This window comes from Macaca nemestrina, chromosome 15, assembly GCF_043159975.1.
Source record: "Macaca nemestrina isolate mMacNem1 chromosome 15, mMacNem.hap1, whole genome shotgun sequence".
NCBI lineage: Eukaryota > Metazoa > Chordata > Mammalia > Primates > Cercopithecidae > Macaca > Macaca nemestrina.
In genome coordinates this window covers 16,697,544-16,717,260 of record NC_092139.1, presented here as the reverse complement: position 1 = coordinate 16,717,260, position 19,717 = coordinate 16,697,544, and the positions used below count along the sequence as shown (strand labels likewise).

The following is a 19,717-nucleotide window of genomic DNA, read 5'->3' as shown; positions in this document are numbered from 1 at the left end:
CTGTGCTCCCACTACAAGGTCGAGAAACCTGTCAAGGGCCCATCACAATTGCCTCCTAGCAGAGGACAGGCCAGGCCACTGTGGGCTGTAGTTGACATGAGCACAGTTTGCAGATTCTTTTTGACTCTAAAAACCCAAGAACATTGCTTCTGACTGTGGCGAGAACATTAAGCTTTCAAGTAGGCACTGCGCTACGACAGAAGCTAATGCAAGCCTTGATGATTTTTCTCTTTCCTTTCCCTCCTCTGAGTTCTGCTGGGGGCCGGTTCGCAGGAAGTTGGCTAATTGGAACTGTCCCTGCTGCCCCCATGAGAAATGGGATGTTGTACACCATGTCCCCTGGAGAAAATCTCCCATCTGTTCACTGCAAGAGGATAATTACATGTATAAATTACCGCCTTCTCATCCCTCCCCGGCTTGGGTTGGAGAGGGGGTGTGCTTATGATGGAGGCTCCTGAGTGACCTTTCTGATGAAGGAATATGACGAAGTCAGCTCCTAAATCAGCCATCTGCCTGAGCACGACTGTGGTATTGATTTTCTATTCTAGGGATGGAAAAAGGACATTTATTTTGAAATATGTTTAGTAATGAATCTGTGATTTGTGAAGGGTGCTTCTGCAATGATTCCTGCTGAACTTGATGTGACTTCCAGCAACAGAGAAAGTCACTGGGTTTACTTGTACCCTTTATTACTAAAAGGAAAGACTCCAGGCTGAGCAGCTTGAGAAAACGCAGCAGGTACTTCCCGCAGCAGTCATGACACTGCCGCTCATGGAGAACTGCCTTCTAAATACCTCAACTGCAAAATATATTACATAAAATTTTCTGGACCTGAAAAGCCCTAGCCTGGGACGCAGGGTTTGTTGGGGGGCAGGGGTCTAATCACCATCAATGACCAGTGATAGCACCGTGGGCAGTTCTCTGTCTCTTCCAGGGCCTCCACATTCATGCTGCAGGATGGAAGAGGCTATTGAGTTTCAGTGACCTCCATAGTAAGCAGAATAATAACTGCCCCACAAGACGGTCTCATCTGTATCCCTGGAACCTGTGGATATTCCAGGTTACATGGCAAACAGGAGGTAACGTTGTAGATGGAATTCAGATTGTGTATCAGCTAGCTTTAAAATAGGGAGATGATCGTGGATTATCTGGGTGAGCCCAAGGTAATCATGACAGTCCTTATAAGTAGACGAGGGAGGTAGCACCAGAGAGCTGGCACCAGGAGAAGCACTTGGCCTGATATGACTGACATATGGAGGGAGGGGGCCATGAGCCAAGGGATGTGGGTGGCTCCTAGAAGCTGAGCTAGGCAAGGAAACACACTCTTCCTTAGAGCCTCTGGAAGGAGCATGGCCTTGCTAACCCTTCCATTTTAGCCCAGTGAGGCCCATTTCAGACTTCTGAACCCCAGAATTGTAAGGTAATACATCGATGTTGTTTAAACCACAAAGTTAGTGATGATTTGTGACAGCAGCAATAGAACCTTTATGCAACCCACATCCTGCCAGCCCTGGAATTTGCTGATTGCTCTCCACTCACCTGCAGCCAACCCTTCTCACTCCCCTGCTCAATTCTCCCTGATTGAGAATTCCTGTCTTTTGTCACTCCAGCCAGACTCAAAGTTCCAGGAGGACATAGACGCTCCTCTTTGGTATCCATGCAATGCATCCTACAAAGTGCTTGCTCAGGGCAAGGTCCAGAATTGCTGGAAGTGGCACCATGCTGTCCCTGGGAGTGACGATGAAAGCCAGTCCTTGTAGGGCGCTCATAAACTGCCAGGTGCAGATAGAGGAGCTCCCCAGCCATCACCTCATTGCATCTTTAGAGAAACCCGAAAGTAGAATTATTAGTGTCACCACCATTTGACAAATGAGGCCACCAAAGCACAGAGGAAGTGAATAAGCTGTCTGGGTCACAGAGCTGGGCAATGTGGTGGCCACATTTCTACTTTCTTGGGTCATCAGCCCATTGGTCCCGTTCTCTGTCTCAGACAATGGACATTTTCTCTGTCTTATGTAAGGTCCTGCGCAAATGTGACATTCAGTTAAGGGGACCACAAGTTCCAGTTTACCTGGGACAGTCCCTGTGTTCTAGAATCATTATTAATAGTACCTCACCATTGATACTCAAAGGGGGTCTAGTTTGGGAACTATTAATCGTATAGTCAGCCTATGTCCAGCCCTCCTTCCAGTGGCAACAGGAGCCTCACAGAAGAGTGCACAGGGGCAGAGTAGAGTTGCACCCCCTTGCCTCAACAGGCACGAAAGAGAGCCCTGGAATTAGGCAACTCACATTCAAGTCCTGACTCTATTACCAATTTGTTCTGTGACGTTGGGGCAAATGTGATGCATTTCATAGCCCCTGGCAAGGTACCCAGCCCATACTCAGAACCAAGTCATGGGAATGTCTGAGAAATTCAATTGTTTTCCTCTGATCTCCCCCAACCTGAATTTCTTCATCTACAACACAGAGAGAAAATTACACAGACTATTAGAAGAGAATGGTGAGTTGGGCACGGTGGCACATGCTTGTAATTCCAGGCTTTGGGAGGCTAAGGAGAGAGGATCACTTGAGGCTGGGAGTTTGAGGCTAGTCTGAGCAACACAGTGAGACCCCTCCTCAACAAAAATATGAAAAAAACAGCCAGACATGATGGTGTATACCTCTAGTCCCAGCTACTCAAGAGGCTGAGGTGGGAGGATCACTTGAGTCCAGGAGTTCGAGGCTACAGTGAGCCATGATCACGCTACTGCATTCCAGCCTGGGTGACAGAGCAAGACTGTTAAAAAAAAAAAAAAAAAAAAAAGAGAGAATGGCGATTGCGGACATGAAAATGCTTTGAATGTCAAGCAGGAAAGCACTCTGCAAATATGAGCTGGGTGTTTTGGGGAGACGACATATCTGTGGCCAGGTATGTAGATGACCTTTGTTCCTTACACTTCATGGACTCTTATTTCCTAAATGAAAGTCAGGAAGAAACCTCATTTCCTCATCAAATTCACCCAGGTCCTTGTATATGAACAGGCCACAAAGTCTATACACTCAAGTGTTTTCATGCCAGGGGTAGACCTGCCCCACCTTGTCCCAGATGTGCTTAGCCAACTAGCTGCAGAGCATGCGCATGGGGCTTAACAGTGACCTTGACTGGGAACAGGACCCCAAGGCTGATGATTGGACCCATGCTCTCCATGCAGGTCCTTTGTATCGACTAGGCTTTGATCCTGGAAGGTGGCCAGTTATCTTGTACCTTATACTGTCATCTTATACCTTAGTAATCGCAGCCTCTCCTGATGGACGGTCCTGTTTCCTTTCCTTATAAAATCCATTGTCCACGCAGTAGAGAGAGTGACATCAGATCACGTCACATTCTAGAGTGGCCATTTCCCTCTTCCCTCCTTAATAATCCTCCTGCATGCTAACGAGTGCCCTCGGAGTCTGTTTTCTGGGACTCTTACTTGTGACAACACCACATTCTCTATGTCATTACTCACTCCATCTCTTTCATAACGTGGACCACCTCCTGATACTGTGTTGTTCATTGACTGCCTTATACGTTTGTCGTCTAACTTCCTCCATCTGCTCTGTGAGGGAGGGCCCCTCTTGATCTTATTTGTTGGGTGCCTAGCACTGTGCCTGGCACACGGCAGGTGTTCAATAAATGTCAGTTGGAAGGAAAGAAGGAAGAGAGGGAGGGAGGAAGAGAAGAAGGGAGGAAGAGAGGGAGGGAGGGAGGGAGGGAAGGACTCTGATATGGTGACTTTCTTCAGAAATGCTGATATCCAGTGAGTAGGACTAGAATTCACCACTATCATCTCCAGTCTGCAGTTTCAAAGGAAGCTACATGGGGCTGGGTGAGATGGGAGGGCCACAGCTGGATGGATCAATCACTGTCTAGATGTAGATACTGTCCTCGGTATCTTTATCTGGGCATTTTTTTTTTCATTAAAACTTTTTTAAAGTAATGTATTTATTCTAGGAAATTCAGGTGTAGTTTTCTGTCCTTTCTCTATGCATGCATTAAAAAAATCTACCTATTTGACATTGAAGCACAGTGTAGTTTTTAAGTTTTTCACATCCATGCACACATTTCTGCAGCATCATGTTTAAGGGCTGCACAGCCCCTCTGCTGTGTGGCTGTGTCGTATTTTTTCACTGGTCCTATCATTTCATCATCGTGATTAAGAGAAGAGCATAAATGCCTGAGTTCAAGCCCTGGCCCTTCCGCTTACTCACTGTGGGACCTTGAGCAAGTCATTTAATTCCTTCGTGTTACAGTTATACATCTCTAAAAATATGATAGCAATAGTATCTACCTCAGGGTTTAAAAAAATTTTTTTTTGAGAATGGGAAGACTTAAAATACATAAAGAGTTATAAGAGGGGCCGGCAGATGATCCCCTAAGCTCTGGCCCCAGATGCTCCTCTCCTCCCTCTCTGTCTTCCTTCTCTAGGTGCTGGTCTATGCCTGAGACCCCAGTGACCACTGCTGCCTCCCTGACTCCCAAAGAGGCACTTCCAGTTGTTCTCCCTTATCTGAGTTTCAGACCCATGTATTCAACTGCATAGTTTGGTTTTCCCTCTGGTTGCCTCTAGTTTATTAACTCTTCCTTTCACCCATCTACCCATCCACCCACCCATCCACCACCCACCATCCACCCACCCCTTCACCCTTCTACTCACTCACCCCCCCATCCACTCATTCATGCACCTGCCTATCGCCCCATTCTGCCCTTCCGTCTGCCCATTCATCCATCCATTCACCAGATTAACCACCATGCTCTACAGCCTCTTGTTGGAAGAAGTTGTATGCCAGCATTCTTTGAATAGATTACAAGAGCCCACATGATCAGCTCCCAATATTTCCTGACTTCATCTCTTGCTACTCTTCTCCCTCACTTGCTTAGTTTCAGCCACGCCAGCTTCCTTGAGGATCCTCAACCACTGTCAGGCACCCAACTGCTGCAGGGACTTTGTTCTTGCCTTTTCCTGTTTCCTTGCCTGGAATATTTTGCCTAAATTATCTACATAATCATCTGCTCTCTTCCTATAATGCTTTGCTCAAATGTCAAGTTCTCACAGAAGCTTTCCTGACACCCTTCCCCACTTTTTTAAGAAGCAGGGTCTCTCTATGTTGCCCAGGCTGGAGTACAGTGGCATCATCACAGCTCACTGTAGCCTTGACCTCCTGGGCTCAGGCGATCCTCCCACCTCAGCCTCCAGAGTAGAGGTGTGCACCATCATGCTCAGCTAACGTTCCTATGTTTTGTGGAGATGATGTCTTGTTATGTTGCCCAGGGTGGTGTCAAACTCCTGGCCTCAAGCAATCATCTCTCCTTGGCCTCCTGAGTAGCCGGGACTATAGGTGTGTGCTGCCATGCCTGGCTAATTTTACAAAAATATTTGTAGAGATGGGATCTCACTATGTTGCCCAGGCTGATCTCAATCTCCTGGGCTCAAAAAATCCTCCTTCTTTGACCTCCCAAAATGCCAGGAGTACAGGTATGAGCCACCATGCCCAGCCTGACCTCTCTTTTCAAAATTGCAAAGTACTCCCCGCAAACCATATCTCCATTTCTTCCCTTATTGTTCTTCATAAACCCAAACACAATCTGACATGTTGTGTATGTCACTTATGTATCCTGTTCCTACTCTGTCTGCCCTGCTAGAAGGCAAGCCTCATAAGGACCAGGAGTTTTGCCCTTTTTAAAAACTGTTGTTTTTCTGGCACCAGGAACAATATCTGTCATATAGTAGTCACTCAACGAACGAAGGAATGAATGAATTCAGGCAAGAAATGATACCTTAGAGTAAGTTTATGAAACTGAAAAATGAATAAATTTCAGAGATATCAAAAGAAAAGTTTCCCATTGTTGTTTCTTATATTCAATAAACTTTGTCTTTGTGCTTTCCATATTTATGTTTACAAATCCCCCAATATTATGTAAACTTCATTTTTTCCTTCCAGGACTCATATGTTTTCTACACTTAATTTACCAACACATTCGGAGTATATTTTGATGTACAAATGAGATACACATCAGATTTAATATTTTTATCTAGATCATTAAGCACCTTCAAAATAATCTGAATACCATTTATTGAATAATTCATCTTCCTCCAAACAATGGAATTGCAACCTTTATCACATTGCAGCGTTTTATATCTGCAAGTCTTTTTCTGAACTTTCTATTGAGTTTTCTTGCTTTGCTTCCAATCAGCCTGACTCTTCAGTTATTACAATTCTATGTGTGAGAATACCTGGTACAGCTAAATCCATAATTTCTTTTCTTTTCTGAAAAGCATTTTTTTATGACTTAAGTTTTCAAATTCACTATAGACCATTTCCCTCATGATAATTTCCTGGAATTTCACATTTTATAGATTGAGAAGAAGGAAATAGGTATCAAGTCAATATTAACTACCTATCAAAGAATGTGCTATGCATGTTATTTGATTTTTTGTTTTATGATTTTATTCATATGGATCCCAAAGAGCTGCTATAATGATATCAAAATGTTGTATGTTGTAATTTAAAATTGGATTTGTTTCTCTTAGAGGTTTAACTATCATTCTTTTTGTTTTGTTTTTGTTTTTGCTTTTGTTTTGAGACAGGGTCTGGCTCTGTCACCCAGACTGGAGTGCAGTGGCACGATCTCAGTTCACTGCAACCTCTGCTTCCTGTGCTCAGGCAGGCTTCCCGTCTCAGCTTCCCGAGTATCTGGGACTACAGGCACGTGCCACCATGTCTGGATAATTTTTGTGTTTTTTGTAGAGATAAGGTTTCACCATGTAGCCCAGGCTGGTCTTGAACTCCAGGACTCAAGCAATCTGCCTGCCTCTGACTCCTAAATTGCTAGGATTACAGGCATGAGCCATGACACCTGGCCACATGCTAATTTTATAGCCCATTGGAATTCTGGACACAATTACAAGCTCCAAAACTTCTTGTAGATTTTCTTGGGTTTTCCTAGTAGATCATCTGCTAATACTCTGCTCAAATTCCCACACCTCTCACTCTCTGCCTGAGCATCCGGGTACTAACCATGTACTGACCTGTGACACTTTTCCCATCACTATCCTGAACGTCACTTGGTGCCACTCTTTCTGTTCAGCAAGTTACAAGTTTGTGTCTTGGATCTACATCTTGATTTTAAGGTTCTGTACATCCAGCCCAGAGCTGCCCACACTGCAGCCATCTATTCAATAACTACTGGTTTATCTGATTAAAGAGTAAGACTAGAGGTAAGAAATTCATGAGCTGAGTTCTTCCTCTCATGTAATGAGAGCACTCTGAGTCCAGATGTGTCACAGGCGATTTTTCAAATAGTAGGCAAAATTTGGAATCTGGCTAAGGGTTCAGTCCTTAGGAACAGCAAGCCTTGTGTAATACTCATGGTGTTCCAGGTATTGGTCCATGGACTTTACATATATTAACTCATTTAATCATCAGAACAACCTGATGGAATAGGTACCATTATTGTACCCATTTTTCATGTGAAGCTTTTAAACACAGAGAAGTTAAATCACTTGTCCTAGGTGACACAGGTAGAAAAAGACAGCCAGGATTCCAACCGAGGCAGTGTGCCTCCCGAATTCACGTTCCTAACTGTGAATTCTCCCGAATTCACACCTACTGTCTCTCGGAGGGACACATGTACAAGTTTTCATGTTAGTCTCGTCAGTACAACCTGTTAGGCAACCTCCTAACTCTGACCTTTTGGGTGCTAGGCAGTTTTCAGTCCCACCCAACATACCTCTTCAATCTATTCTAGTCCCCATTTTATTCTCTCTCTCCACAAACAGCCTAGCCTACCTGGGATGGAAACAAAGACTTTCTCCCGTTTTTACAGGGCCCCATTTCTAAGGCACCAATTGGAGCTGTTGTGTAATTAGAGCAGAAGTTTACCCTGCCCCCACAGAGCTTGGGTCATCCTGTAAAATCATTACTAAATGGCTGCCTTTATAGGGCCCTGGGCAGGAAGCAAGAATTACAGGGTCCTTGTTTATAGGGAAGGGGATGCCAAGCAGCATGGCCTGCCTGCATGTGCAGCACTTGCTTTCATCACCAGCTGATCAACAGGTTGCCAGTGACATTTCTGGTGATGTGATTGATCACAGAGGTGGTGAGTCTCGTGGGGAAAGACAGCTGAAATTCCCAGCTGGACTGGTTTGGCTAATGGTTCTGATTTCCTGTTGTAGAAAACAGGAGCTAATCAAAGGCTTGGCTGTTGATGCTTCCAGTTAAGCAGCTTGAAGCACTGGGGAGCATCCCATGTCTCACTCCACCTGCATCAGGGTCTGTCAACCTGGTGATAATCCATGTATATCCAGGTCTTCACCCTGATGCAGATAAACACTGATCTGTGGGTAGCACCCACTTCATCAGCCTGGCTCAGTCAATCCTGAGGACCCTCTTCTATTTTAGAACAATGGAGTAGGACAGGATATTGGAGATCAAGTTCTTCAATCCATATTTTTACCGACAAGCAAAAAGTTGGACCAAATAAGCAGGGATGACGGTAGAGGGAGGGGTATAGAGCCAAACCAGGTTTCTACAATAAGAAATTGGAATATGTAATGCCCAGAGCTGCCCTTCCCAGTCTTTTCCTAAACACATTGGTATTTTCTTTTCTTTCTTTCTTTTTTTTTTTTTTTTTTTTTTTTTTTTTTTTTTTTTTTTGAGATGGAGTTTTGCTCTTGTTGCCCAGGCTGCTTCAAGCAAAAGGTTCAAGAGGTGGAGGGATAGTCCCAAGATCACACAGTAAACCCATCTGAGAAGATCAGATCCTCTCTCCCTGGGGGATCTTCTCCAAGATAAAGACTTTAAACATCTCCTTTATGCTGACAGCTCCCACATTTGTATCTCTGGCCTGAAATTCCCCTGGATTCAGAACTCATGCACTCAGCTGTCCAGACATATCATGACTTAATCTGTTCAAAATGAAACTCTTTATTTCTGTGCCACAATCTGAATGATTATGTCCACTCCCCCCCACCCAAATTTATATGTTCCAATTTGAACTCCCAAGGTGATGGTATAGAAGTTGGGCCTTTGGGAGGTGAGTAGGACTTGTGCATAGCACTAATGCCCTTATAAAAGAAACTTCAAGGGAGTTCATTCACCCCCTTCCACCAGGTGAGGATACAGAGATAAGGTGCCAACTGTGAACCAGGAGGCCCTGGGGCCCTGTCATACACTGAATCTGATGACACTTTGATCTTGGACTTCCCAGCCTCCAGGATTGTGTGGAAGAAAGTTCTGCTGTTGACAAGCTACCCAGCCCGTGGAATTTTGTTATAGAAGCCTGAGCAGACTGAGACTAAATTCTCTGTCTAAATCTACTTCTTCTGCAGCCTTTCCCATCTCGGCCCAAGCAAGTCCATCCTTCCAGGTGCTCAGAACCAAAACCTGGGCTCCATCTTTCTCTTCTTCCTTTCTTTCATATGCCACATCCAGTCCATCTGGAAATTGTGTAGGCTCTATCTTCAGAATATATCGTGAGTCCAGTCACTTCTCACCACCTCCACTGCTCCCACTCTGGTCCAAGCTATTATGAGCTCTCATCCAGTTTTTGCAGCAACCCCCTCACTGGACTCTCACCTCCTGTCCTCCACCTGCCACGCCCATCCTGACCTCTTCACCTTGTCAGAGCATTCTGTGTGATACATTTATACACAGAGCAGACTCATGATTCCTCTGCTTATAATGTTCTGCTGATTTCACATCCCATTCTGAAGGAAAGGTGACGGGGGAGAGGAAGAGAGCAATGGGCAAGAGTTCAGAGAACTGGCTCCCATGCCAACTTCATCCTTGACTCTGGAAAAGTGGGCATCTGTCTCCATGACCCAGTTTCGTCTTGATATGGTTTGGCTCTGTGTCCCCATCCAAATCTCATCTTGAGTTGTAATCCCCACATGTCAAGGGAGGGCCCTGGTGGGAGGTGATTGGATCATGGGGACCATTTCCCCCATGCTGTTCTCGTGATAGTGAGTGAGTGCTTACGAGATCTGATGGTTTAAAAGTGTGGCACCTCCTCTCTTGCTCTCTCTCTCCTGCCACCATGTAACGTGTGACTTGCTTTTCCATCGTCTTCTGCCATGATTGTAAGTTTCCTGAGGCCTTTCCAGCCATGTGGAATTGTGAGTCAATTAAACCTCTTTTGTTTATAAATTACCCAGTCTCAGGTAGTATCTTTACAGCAGTGTGAAAACAGAGTAATACACTTCTCATCTAAGATCCCCTCCTGTTTTAAGTTGTTAAATGTGGATATTTTAAGAGGTGGAGGAGTCAGCAGTCTGTGTACCCCCAAAACTCTCCTGCACCCCTCCCTGACTCTGCTTTTACAGGCATGAGCCACTGTGCTCAGCCTGTGAATTTATTTATTTATTTATTTATATATTTATATTTGTTTATTTTTTTGAGATGGAATCTCGCTCTGTTACCCAGGCTGGAGTTCAGTGGTGTGATCTCAGCTCACTGCAACCTCCACCTCCCAGATTCACGCCATTCTCCTGCCTCAACCTCCCGAGTAGCTGGGACCACAGGTGCCTGCCACCACGCCCGGGTAATTTTTTGTATTTTTAGTAGAGATGGGGTTTCGCCGTGTCAGCCAGGATGGTCTTGATCTCCTGACCTCGTAATCTGTCCGCCTTGGCCTCCCAAAGTGCCAGATTACAGGCATGAGCCGTCACGCCCGGCCGTGAATTTATTTTCTAACCAGGCTATGCAAGTGCAAAAACCAAGCCAGGCAATGAGTTCACAACATCCTAAAAGTAATATCTGACTATGTGGAAAAGGATTAAAGTCTATATTTACCCAGGATTCCCCAAAACAGATCTGAGGCAGATCTCTGAACCATTACCTCTGGATCCCTCCCACCTGCTATCTACTTAAGTTCTAGCCTCTCTCGCAAGCTCCAGACTTTATTTGCTGTCCATTTAAACCTAGAAGATTCAAACAAAATTACTTTTTCTTTCCCGTCCCGGATACAGCTTCTCCCCAGACTTTCCTATTTCCATGCAGGCCCCACTATCCTGTGAGTTGTCCAGGTTCAAAGACATTCCTGTCATCTGTGGCTCCCCCTGGGGGTTGATTAGCATGCTTTGGGCAGCTGGGAACAGTACCTCCAACCATCAGAGGTCAAAAAATACCAATGCTGGCTGGGCACGGTGGCTCAAGCCTGTAATCCCAGCACTTTGGGAGGCCGCGGTGGGTGTATCATCTGAGGTCACGAGTTAGAGACCAACCTGACCAACATGGTGAAACCCTGTCTCTACTAAAAAGGCAAAAAATTAGCTGGATGCAATGGCGTGCGCCTGTAATCCCAGCTACTCCAGAGACTGAGACAGGAGAATCGCTTGAACCTGGGAGGTGGAGGTTGCAATGAGCCGACATCGCACCATTGCATTCAAGCCTGGGCAACAGAGTGAGACTCTGAATCAAAAAAGAAAACAAAACAGTTTTGTTTACACTAAACAATATTTTGTGTCCATATTTATACATTGATAACAACAGTTCACTATCATTCTTGGTATGGCCATATGTAGATGTAAATATTAAATCAATTTCCTACTTTTTATCCAGTTACGGTTATATCACCTATCAGTGATGTTACTTCAAGGTAGAAGTTTATCTCACAAAAACCAAGACTGGGCAGGGCACAGTGGCTTATGTCTGTAATCCCAGCACTTTGGGAGGCTGAGGCGAGTGGATTACTTGAAGTCATGATTTTGAAACTAGCTTGGTCAACATGGTGAAGCCCTGTCTCTACTAAAAATCTAAAAATTAGCTGAACATGGTGGCATGCACCTGTAATCCCAGCTACTCGGGAGCCTGAGGCATGAGAATCACTTGAACCCAGGAAGCAGAGGTTGCAATGAGCTGAGATCACACCACTATACTCCAGCCTGGGCAACACAGCAAGATTCTATCTCAAAAAACAAAAAAGTAAAAAGAAAACGAGGTTGTCAGTCTAGGGTGGCGTTAGGGACTTTCATTTCCTTCCAGAGGACATTCTGCTGTCCACAGGGTAGAAGCCTAATCCTCAAGGTTCGAGGTGACAAGAATAGCTCCAATTATCATATGCTTATCCCAGGAAGCAGGTCAAAGGATGGAACAACTAAGAAATGACAGTAAAGATATATGTCAGCCCATCTGTGTTGCCTAAAGGAATACCTGAGGCGGGGTTCTTTATAGAAAAGAGGTTTAATTGGCTCAGAGTTCTGCAGGCTGTACAAGCAAGACACCAGCATCTGCTCCTGGGGAGGCCTCAGGAAGCTTCCAATCATGGCAGAAGGTGAAAAGGAAGCAGGTATGTCACATGGCGAGAGAAAGCAAGAGAGGGAGGAGGACGTGCCAGGCCCTTTAAACAACCAGATCTCCCATAAACTCAGAGCAAGAACTCAGTCATTGCCATTGGGACGGCACCAAGTCATTGTGAGAGGGATCTGCCCACATCACCAAAACGCCTCCCACCATGCCCCACCTCCAACATCAGGGATCACATTTCAACATGAGATTTGGAGGGGACCAACATCCAAACCATATCAAGACAGAGGTTATAGAAGAGAGTTTCCAAAAATGCTACCCAACAATTTTATTACCTCCCATTGGCCAGAACCTGGTCACATGGCCACAACTCACTGCAAGGAAGCCTGGGAAAATGTAGCCTGTGTGAGAGGGGAGCACTGGTGCCAGGGTGCGAGACCACCAGTGGGCATTCATGCTTCCAATTTCTTTCTTCTTAGAAAAATCCTTAGAGTTTCATCTTTGCATATTTTTCTGACTATTTCCTAGGGATAAATGCCTATGAATGAAATCCGGGACCAAAAGTTATGCACTTTCATTGGTCAGTTGCCAAATTGCCCTCTAGAAAGGTTGTACCAATGAACTCACCAAGAGGTGTGGTTCTATTTCATGAAATGTTTCTCCACCCCACATTTCCTTTTAATTCACACCCTTTGGCCTTTATTAGGTTTACACATCTCTTCAGAATCCCTGCTTCCTACATCATAACCTTGGGATTTAATACATGATTTTCGTTCAGGTTATTATTGATATCAGATTTACCTGGCTATCCATGAACCCAGTCACAGCTTTAGGGAAAGGGATGTCTCTTTCAGCGGTGAAGAGAATAAAAATTAATAATCCTCAGACACTTTGAAACTGAAGTGGGCAGGAAAGGGTGGAAAGAACCGATCTCATTCTATGAAGAGCACGGAGGGATTTTCACGGCGCATGTAGTGCTGACTGAGTACAGCAGACCAGGCTCCCAGGGGCACCCAGAGAGCAGCGTTTCCTCAACAGAAGAGGAGTGAGCACTGCACAGAGTTGCGGAAACGGAATCCCAGACAGGGGTAACAGTAGATGCAAAGGCCCCACGGCGGGCCCTGGCTTGGCCTGCTGGAGGAGCAGAAAGGAAGCCAGTGTCTGGAGTAGAGGGGACCAACTTGTCCAGGATTACCCAGAACTTTCCTAGTTTTAACACTAGAAATCCCAAGTCCCAGGAAACTCTGAGTCTCAGCCAAGCTGGGATGCTTTGCCTGGAACTGCCCTTGTTATAAAACTGAAAGGTCTGTGCCCCATGGCCCCCCCTCAGTCCTGAACAAGCTGAGGCAGTGGGTCACCCTAGACTGGAGCAACGTGCATGACAGTGCGAAAAGTCAGTGACTCTCTTTCATGTCCTGTCTCCCCTCGATCTCAGGAGTCACCCAGGTGGGCACTGGCATCCAGGATGAAAACTTCCCAGCATCCCTTGCAGCAAGCAGTGGCCATGTGACCAGGCAGTGGTCAATGCATATGAGGCCAGTGCACAGCAACTGCCTTTACAGGAAGGGAGGTTTGTGTCCTCTTGTTCTCTTCTCCCCTCCCTGCCGGCTGGCAATAGATAGGATGGACGCTGTGGGGAAGCTACACCCTAAGGAAGTCAGAGCAGCAAGATGGAAGTACCTAAGACCCTGAAACATGCACAGAGAAGAATCACCCGACTGGTTTGGACTTTCATGTGAAAGGAATGAACCTCTGTCTTAGTAAAGCCACCGTGATTCAGGGTCCTTGTCACATTCACTGAGGCTGTAACATAATTGTTAGAAAGAACAGGAGCGGGAGGGGAGATGGAGTTGGAGAGGCAGGCAGAGGTCAGATCATATCGGAACTGTAGACCAAGGCGGAGGAAGAAACAGGCGACACAGGACTCAAGGACCACACCTGCTCCCAGGCGAAGGGAGTTTGCTGTGGGTGCTCCTCCCTGTCCATGTGTCCAGTGTGTGGATATTCTTTATACCTTACCCATATTGTACAAATACTTTTTTCTATTCAATATTTAGAAGACATTGCATTAAATAGCAGGATGGCAGATGAACATCAGGAAGGAACACTAGGAACATCCACAGTGTTCCATCCAGGAACCTTCACCATGGAAACCCTTGTGCTCATGGGCCTAGTCTCAAGACGCAGTCAGCTGTTGGGGATCAGAGGCCGCACTCATCGTAGCAGAGAGGCAGGACCAGCTGGGAGAGGGTCCTTCTGTGACACCGACAGCATCACCGGGCTGTGGGAAGTGACTCAGCTGCCAGAACTCACACAATATCATTCTGCACCAAAACCTCACGGGAAAAATGGTAAGTTCTCAGTTTCTCCATTAATAGCACCTCTCAGATGAATCTCTCTCCTCCAACGCTTCTCTGTGAAACAAATTTTTATAGCTTTGCTTGGGTCTATTTTCCAATGTATTTTTTATTTTACTAACTGTTTGAAAGATATATATTGTGTGTGTGTAATTTCGTCTCTGCCAGTCAGGATAGTCATAATTTAATTATTGTTATTATTATCACCAATATCCTTTAGTTTTTTTAAGCTTTTCAATTCCTAAGGGTATCAGTCAGGATCTTTCTGCCTCATGAGACAGAAAACAAATCCAAACTGTGTAAGAGGAAAAAGAACACTCATCACTAGCATTTAGAAGTTCCCAAGCTTAGCTTGCTTGGGGTACAGCTTCATCTACAGTTTTCAGGGTCATCCTGTAACTCTCTCTCTCTACTTCCCCAACTTTGGCTCCATGTTTAGCTCCACGACCCTCAGACTTAAACAGCAGCACTGGCTCCTCCCCAGATCTCCAGCTCCCTGACCCTCAAACTCCAACTCCAGCACCAGCTCCGCCCGGGTCTCCAGCTCCACCATCCTCAAACTCCAACTCCAGCACCAGCTCCGCCCGGGTCTCCAGGTCCACCATCCTCAAACTCCAACAGCAGCACCAGCTCCCGCGTGGATCTCCAGCTCAATGACTCTCAGACTTAGGAGGCAGCACCGGTTCCCCACCAAGACTCCAGCTCCACAACACTCAAACTAGAACAGCAGCACCGGCTACTCCCTGGCTCTCCAGCTCCCTCAAACTTCAACGATAGCACTGGCTGTTCCCCGGGACCACCAGCTCCACAACCCCCAACTTACACGGTGGTAGCACCAGCTCCTCCCTAGGTCTCCAGCTCCACGACCATCAAACTTGAACTGCAATACCAGCTCCTCTTCGGCCTCCAGCTCCACAATCTGCAAACAACAACAGCAACACCTGCGCCTCCCTGAATCTCCAGCTCAACAACTCTCAGACTTGAGAGGCAGCACCGGCACCTCCCCAAGGCTCCAGCTCCACAACCCTCAGATTTGAACAGCAGTAGCACCACCTCCTGTCTGGGTCTCCAGCTTCACGATCCTTAAACTGGAACAGCAGCACCGCCGCCTCCCTGGGTTTCCAGCTCCACGACCCTAAAACATGAATGACAGAACCAGGTCACCCCCAGGGCTCCAGCTCCAAGAACCACAGATTTAAACGGCAGCCCCGGCTCTTCCCAGGATCTCCAACTCCATGGCCCTCAGACTAGATCAGCAGCACCGGTTCCTCCCTGGGTCTCCCTCCAGCTCCACAATCCTCAGACATGAACAATAGCACCGGCTCCTCCCTGGGTCTCCAGCTCCACAATCCTCAGACATGAATAATAGCACCGGCTCCTCCTTGGGTCTCCAGCTTCACAACCCTCAGACTAGACCAGCAACACCGGTTCCTCCCTGGGTCTCCAGCTCTACAACCCTCAGACATGAACAGCAGCAGCACCGGCTCCTCTCCCTGTCTCCAGTTCCACCAACCTCAAACTACAACAGCAGTACCAGCCTCTCCCCAGGTCTCCAGATCCACGACCCTCAAAATACAATGGCAAGACCGGCTCCTCCCTGGGTCTCCTGCTCCCAAACCCTCAAACTTCAAGTGACACACCGGATCCTCCCCACAGTTAAACAGCAGCACAGGCTCTTCCCCAAAGCTCCAGATCCACGACACTCTGACTTAAATGCTGGTAGCACCGGCTCCTCCCTAGGTCTCCAGTTCCACGACAATCAAACTACACAGCAGCACCGGCTCCTCCCCAGGTCTACGGCTCCACCACCCTCACACTAGACACCAAGACTACCTCCTCCCCACGCTCCAGCTACACGACCCTTAGACTTGAACAGCAGCAGTGGCTCCTCCCTGTACCTCAAGCCCCATGACCCTCAGACTTCAACAACAGCAACACCAGCAACCACACAGGGCTCCAGCTCCACAACCCTCAGCTTTAAACAACAGCAGCACCAGCTCCCCCCGGTGTCTCCAGCTCCACCACCCTCATACTAGAACAGCACCAGTCCTCCCTGAGTCTCCAGCTCCATTACCCTCAGACTACAACAGCAACACCAGCTCCTCCCTGGATCTCCAGCTCAACAACTCTCAGACTTGAGAGGTGGCACCGGCAACTCCCCAAGGCTCCAGCTCCACGACTCTCAGATTTGAACAGCAGTAGCACCACCTCCTATCCAGGTCTCCAGCTTCACGATCCTTAAACTAGAAAAGCAGCATCGCCGCCTCCCTGGGTTTTCAACTCCAAGAACCTAAGACACGAATGGCAGAACTGGCTGCCCGCCAGGGCTCCAGCTCCAGGACCTACAGATTTGAACGATAGCACCAGCTCCTCCCAGGATCTTCAGCTCCACGACCCTCAAACTAGAAGAGTAGCACCGGCTCCTCCCCCTGTCTCCACTTCCATGACCCTCAAACTACAACAATAGTACCGGCCTCTCCCCAGGTCTCCAGATCCATAACCTTCAAAATACAATAGCATGACCGGCTCCTCCCTGGTTCTCCAGCTCCCAAACCCTCAAATTTCAATTGACACACCGGATCCTCCCCACAGTTAAACAGCAGCACGGGCTGTTCCCCAAAACTCCAGATCCACGACCTTCTGACTTAAATGGCGGTAGCATTGGTTCCTCCCTAGGTCTCCAGTTCCATGACCCTCAAACTCCACAGCAGCACCGGCTCCTCCCCAGGTCTGCAGCTCTACCACCCTCACACTAGACACCGAGACTACCTCCTCCCCGCGCTCCAGCTGCACGACCCTCAGACTTGAACAGCAGCAGCAGCTCCTCCCTGTACCTCAAGCCCCGTGACCCTCAGACAATAGCAACACCATCTGCCCCCCAGGACTCCAGCTCCAGAACCCACAGATTTAAACACCAGCACCAGCTCCTCTCTGGTTCTCCAGCTCCACAAGCCTCAGGCATGAACAACAGCACCCGCTCCTCCCTGTGTCTCCATATTCACTGCCCTCACTAGAACAGCAACACCGGGTCCTCCGTGGATCTCCAGCTCAATGTCTCTCAGACTTGAAAGGAAGCACCGGCTCCTCTGTGGGTCTCCGGAACCACGACACTCAAAACAACACGGATCCTCCCTGGGTCTGCAGCTCCAACAACCTCAAACTAGAACAAGACCCTTCCTCCCGGGGTCGCCAGCTTCCAGACCCTCAAATTACAACAACGTAACTCCTCCCTGGGTCAGCGGCTCCATGACACTCAAACTAGAACAAGACCTCTCCTCCCGGGGACGCCAGCTTCCAGACCCTCTTACTACAACAACATTGCCCCTCCCTGGGTCTGCAGCTCCACGACCGTCAAACTAGAACGAGACCTCTCCTCCCTGGGTCGCCAGGTTCCCAACCCTTGAACTTCAACGACATTGCTCCTGCCTGGGTCTGTAGCTCCACGACCCCCAAATTACAACAAAACTTCTCCTCCCTGGGTCGCCAGCTTCTAGACCCTTGAACTTCAACAATATTGCTACTGCCTGGGCCTGAAGCTCCACGACCCTCAAACTAGAACTTGACCTCTCCTTCCTGGGTCGCCACGTTCCCAAATCTCTTACTACAACAACATTGCTCCTCCCTGGGTCTGCAGCTCCACCATCCTCAAACTACAAGACCTCTCCTCCCTGGGTCGCCAGCTTACAGGCCCTCGAACTACAACGACGTAGCTCCCCCCTGGGTCTGCAGCTCCACGACCCTGAAACTAGAACATGACTTCTCCTCCCTGGGTCGACAGCTTCCAGACCCTCCTACTACAACAACATTGCTCCTCCCTGGGTCTGCAGCTCCATGACCCTGAAAGTAGAACAAGACTCCTCCTTCCTGGGTCGCCAGGTTCCAGACCCTCGAACTTCAACAACATTGCTCCTGCCTGGGTCTGTAGCTCCACGACCCTCAAACTAGAACATGACCTCTCCTCCCTGGGTCGCCAGCTTCCAGACCCTCGAACGTCAACAACATTGCTCCTCCCTGGGTCTGCAGCTCCGTGACCCTCAAACTACAACGTAACCTCTCCTCCCTGGGTCGCCAGCTTCCCAACTCTCAAACTAAAACAACGTTGCTCCTCCTTGGGTCTGTAGCTCCACAACCCTCATCCTAGAACAGCAGTACCAGCTCCTTCCTGGACCTCCGCTCAATGACTCTCAGACTACAAAGGTAGCACCGGCTCCACCCCCGGCTGCAGCTCCAACACAATCAGATTTGAGCAGTGGCAGCACCAGCTCCTGTCTGGCTCTTCCGCTTCATTATCCTTAAATTAGAACAGCAGCACCATCTTCTCCCTGGGTCTCCAGCTCCACGATCCTCAAACTGGAACAGCAGCACCAGCTCCTGTGGGATCTTCAGCTCCACGACCCTAAGGCATCAGTGGCAGCACCGGCTCCTCCCGTGGGCTCCAGCTCCAGGACCCTCAGACCGGAACAAAAACACCAGCTCCTCCCCATGCCTCCGGCTCCTTGACCCTCATAAACCATCCCTTCTCCTGAAATGTAGCAGTCAGGAAAACTGCAGAGGAAGTAAATAAATAAATGTTTTCCTTTCAAATTGATGTTTCTTTTCTGTTCACACAAGTCAGGAAATTTTCTACTTTCCATCAACCTTGCAGTCTACTTATATTCAATTGTAAGATGGAAATCCACCCTTTGAAATGACCTTTAGAAACTTAGTCATTCTTTTTTTACTATGATCTTATCTCACAGCTCTAGAAACCATCTTTCACTTTACCTGTGCAGAAGTCTTATGAACATTCGAACTATGAATTTACCTGGTTGAGATTCCTAAAATACACATTATCCCCAAATGTTCCTGCCCTCCTTAAAATCTTCTAACATGTTCCCCTCACCCAAGAATAAATGCCAGGTCCCATCCATAGCCCACAGTGCCCAGCACGGCCCTGCCCTCTGCCCTGGCCTTATGGTCTCCCCTCTGCAGTTACTTTCCTGACAGACATGCCTCTGCCACTTCCTCAAACCACATGGACTCAGGCCTGACTCCGGGCCTTTTCCCCTGCTGTGCCCTCTGCGTGGAGTGCCTTTCCCCGGCTCCCCACCCTC

At 47.7% G+C, this 19,717-nt stretch overlaps 1 long non-coding RNA gene across 1 annotated transcript; it reads left to right on the top strand.

Moving 5' to 3' along the window:
* The first annotated feature begins 13,793 nt into the window (after window positions 1–13,793).
* LOC139358435 (uncharacterized) lies at window positions 13,794–19,208 on the top strand. The gene is made up of 2 exons (XR_011613270.1): window positions 13,794–14,618; window positions 15,064–19,208. It is a non-coding gene; the product is annotated as an uncharacterized lncRNA (long non-coding RNA).
* The last annotated feature ends 509 nt before the right edge of the window (window positions 19,209–19,717 follow it).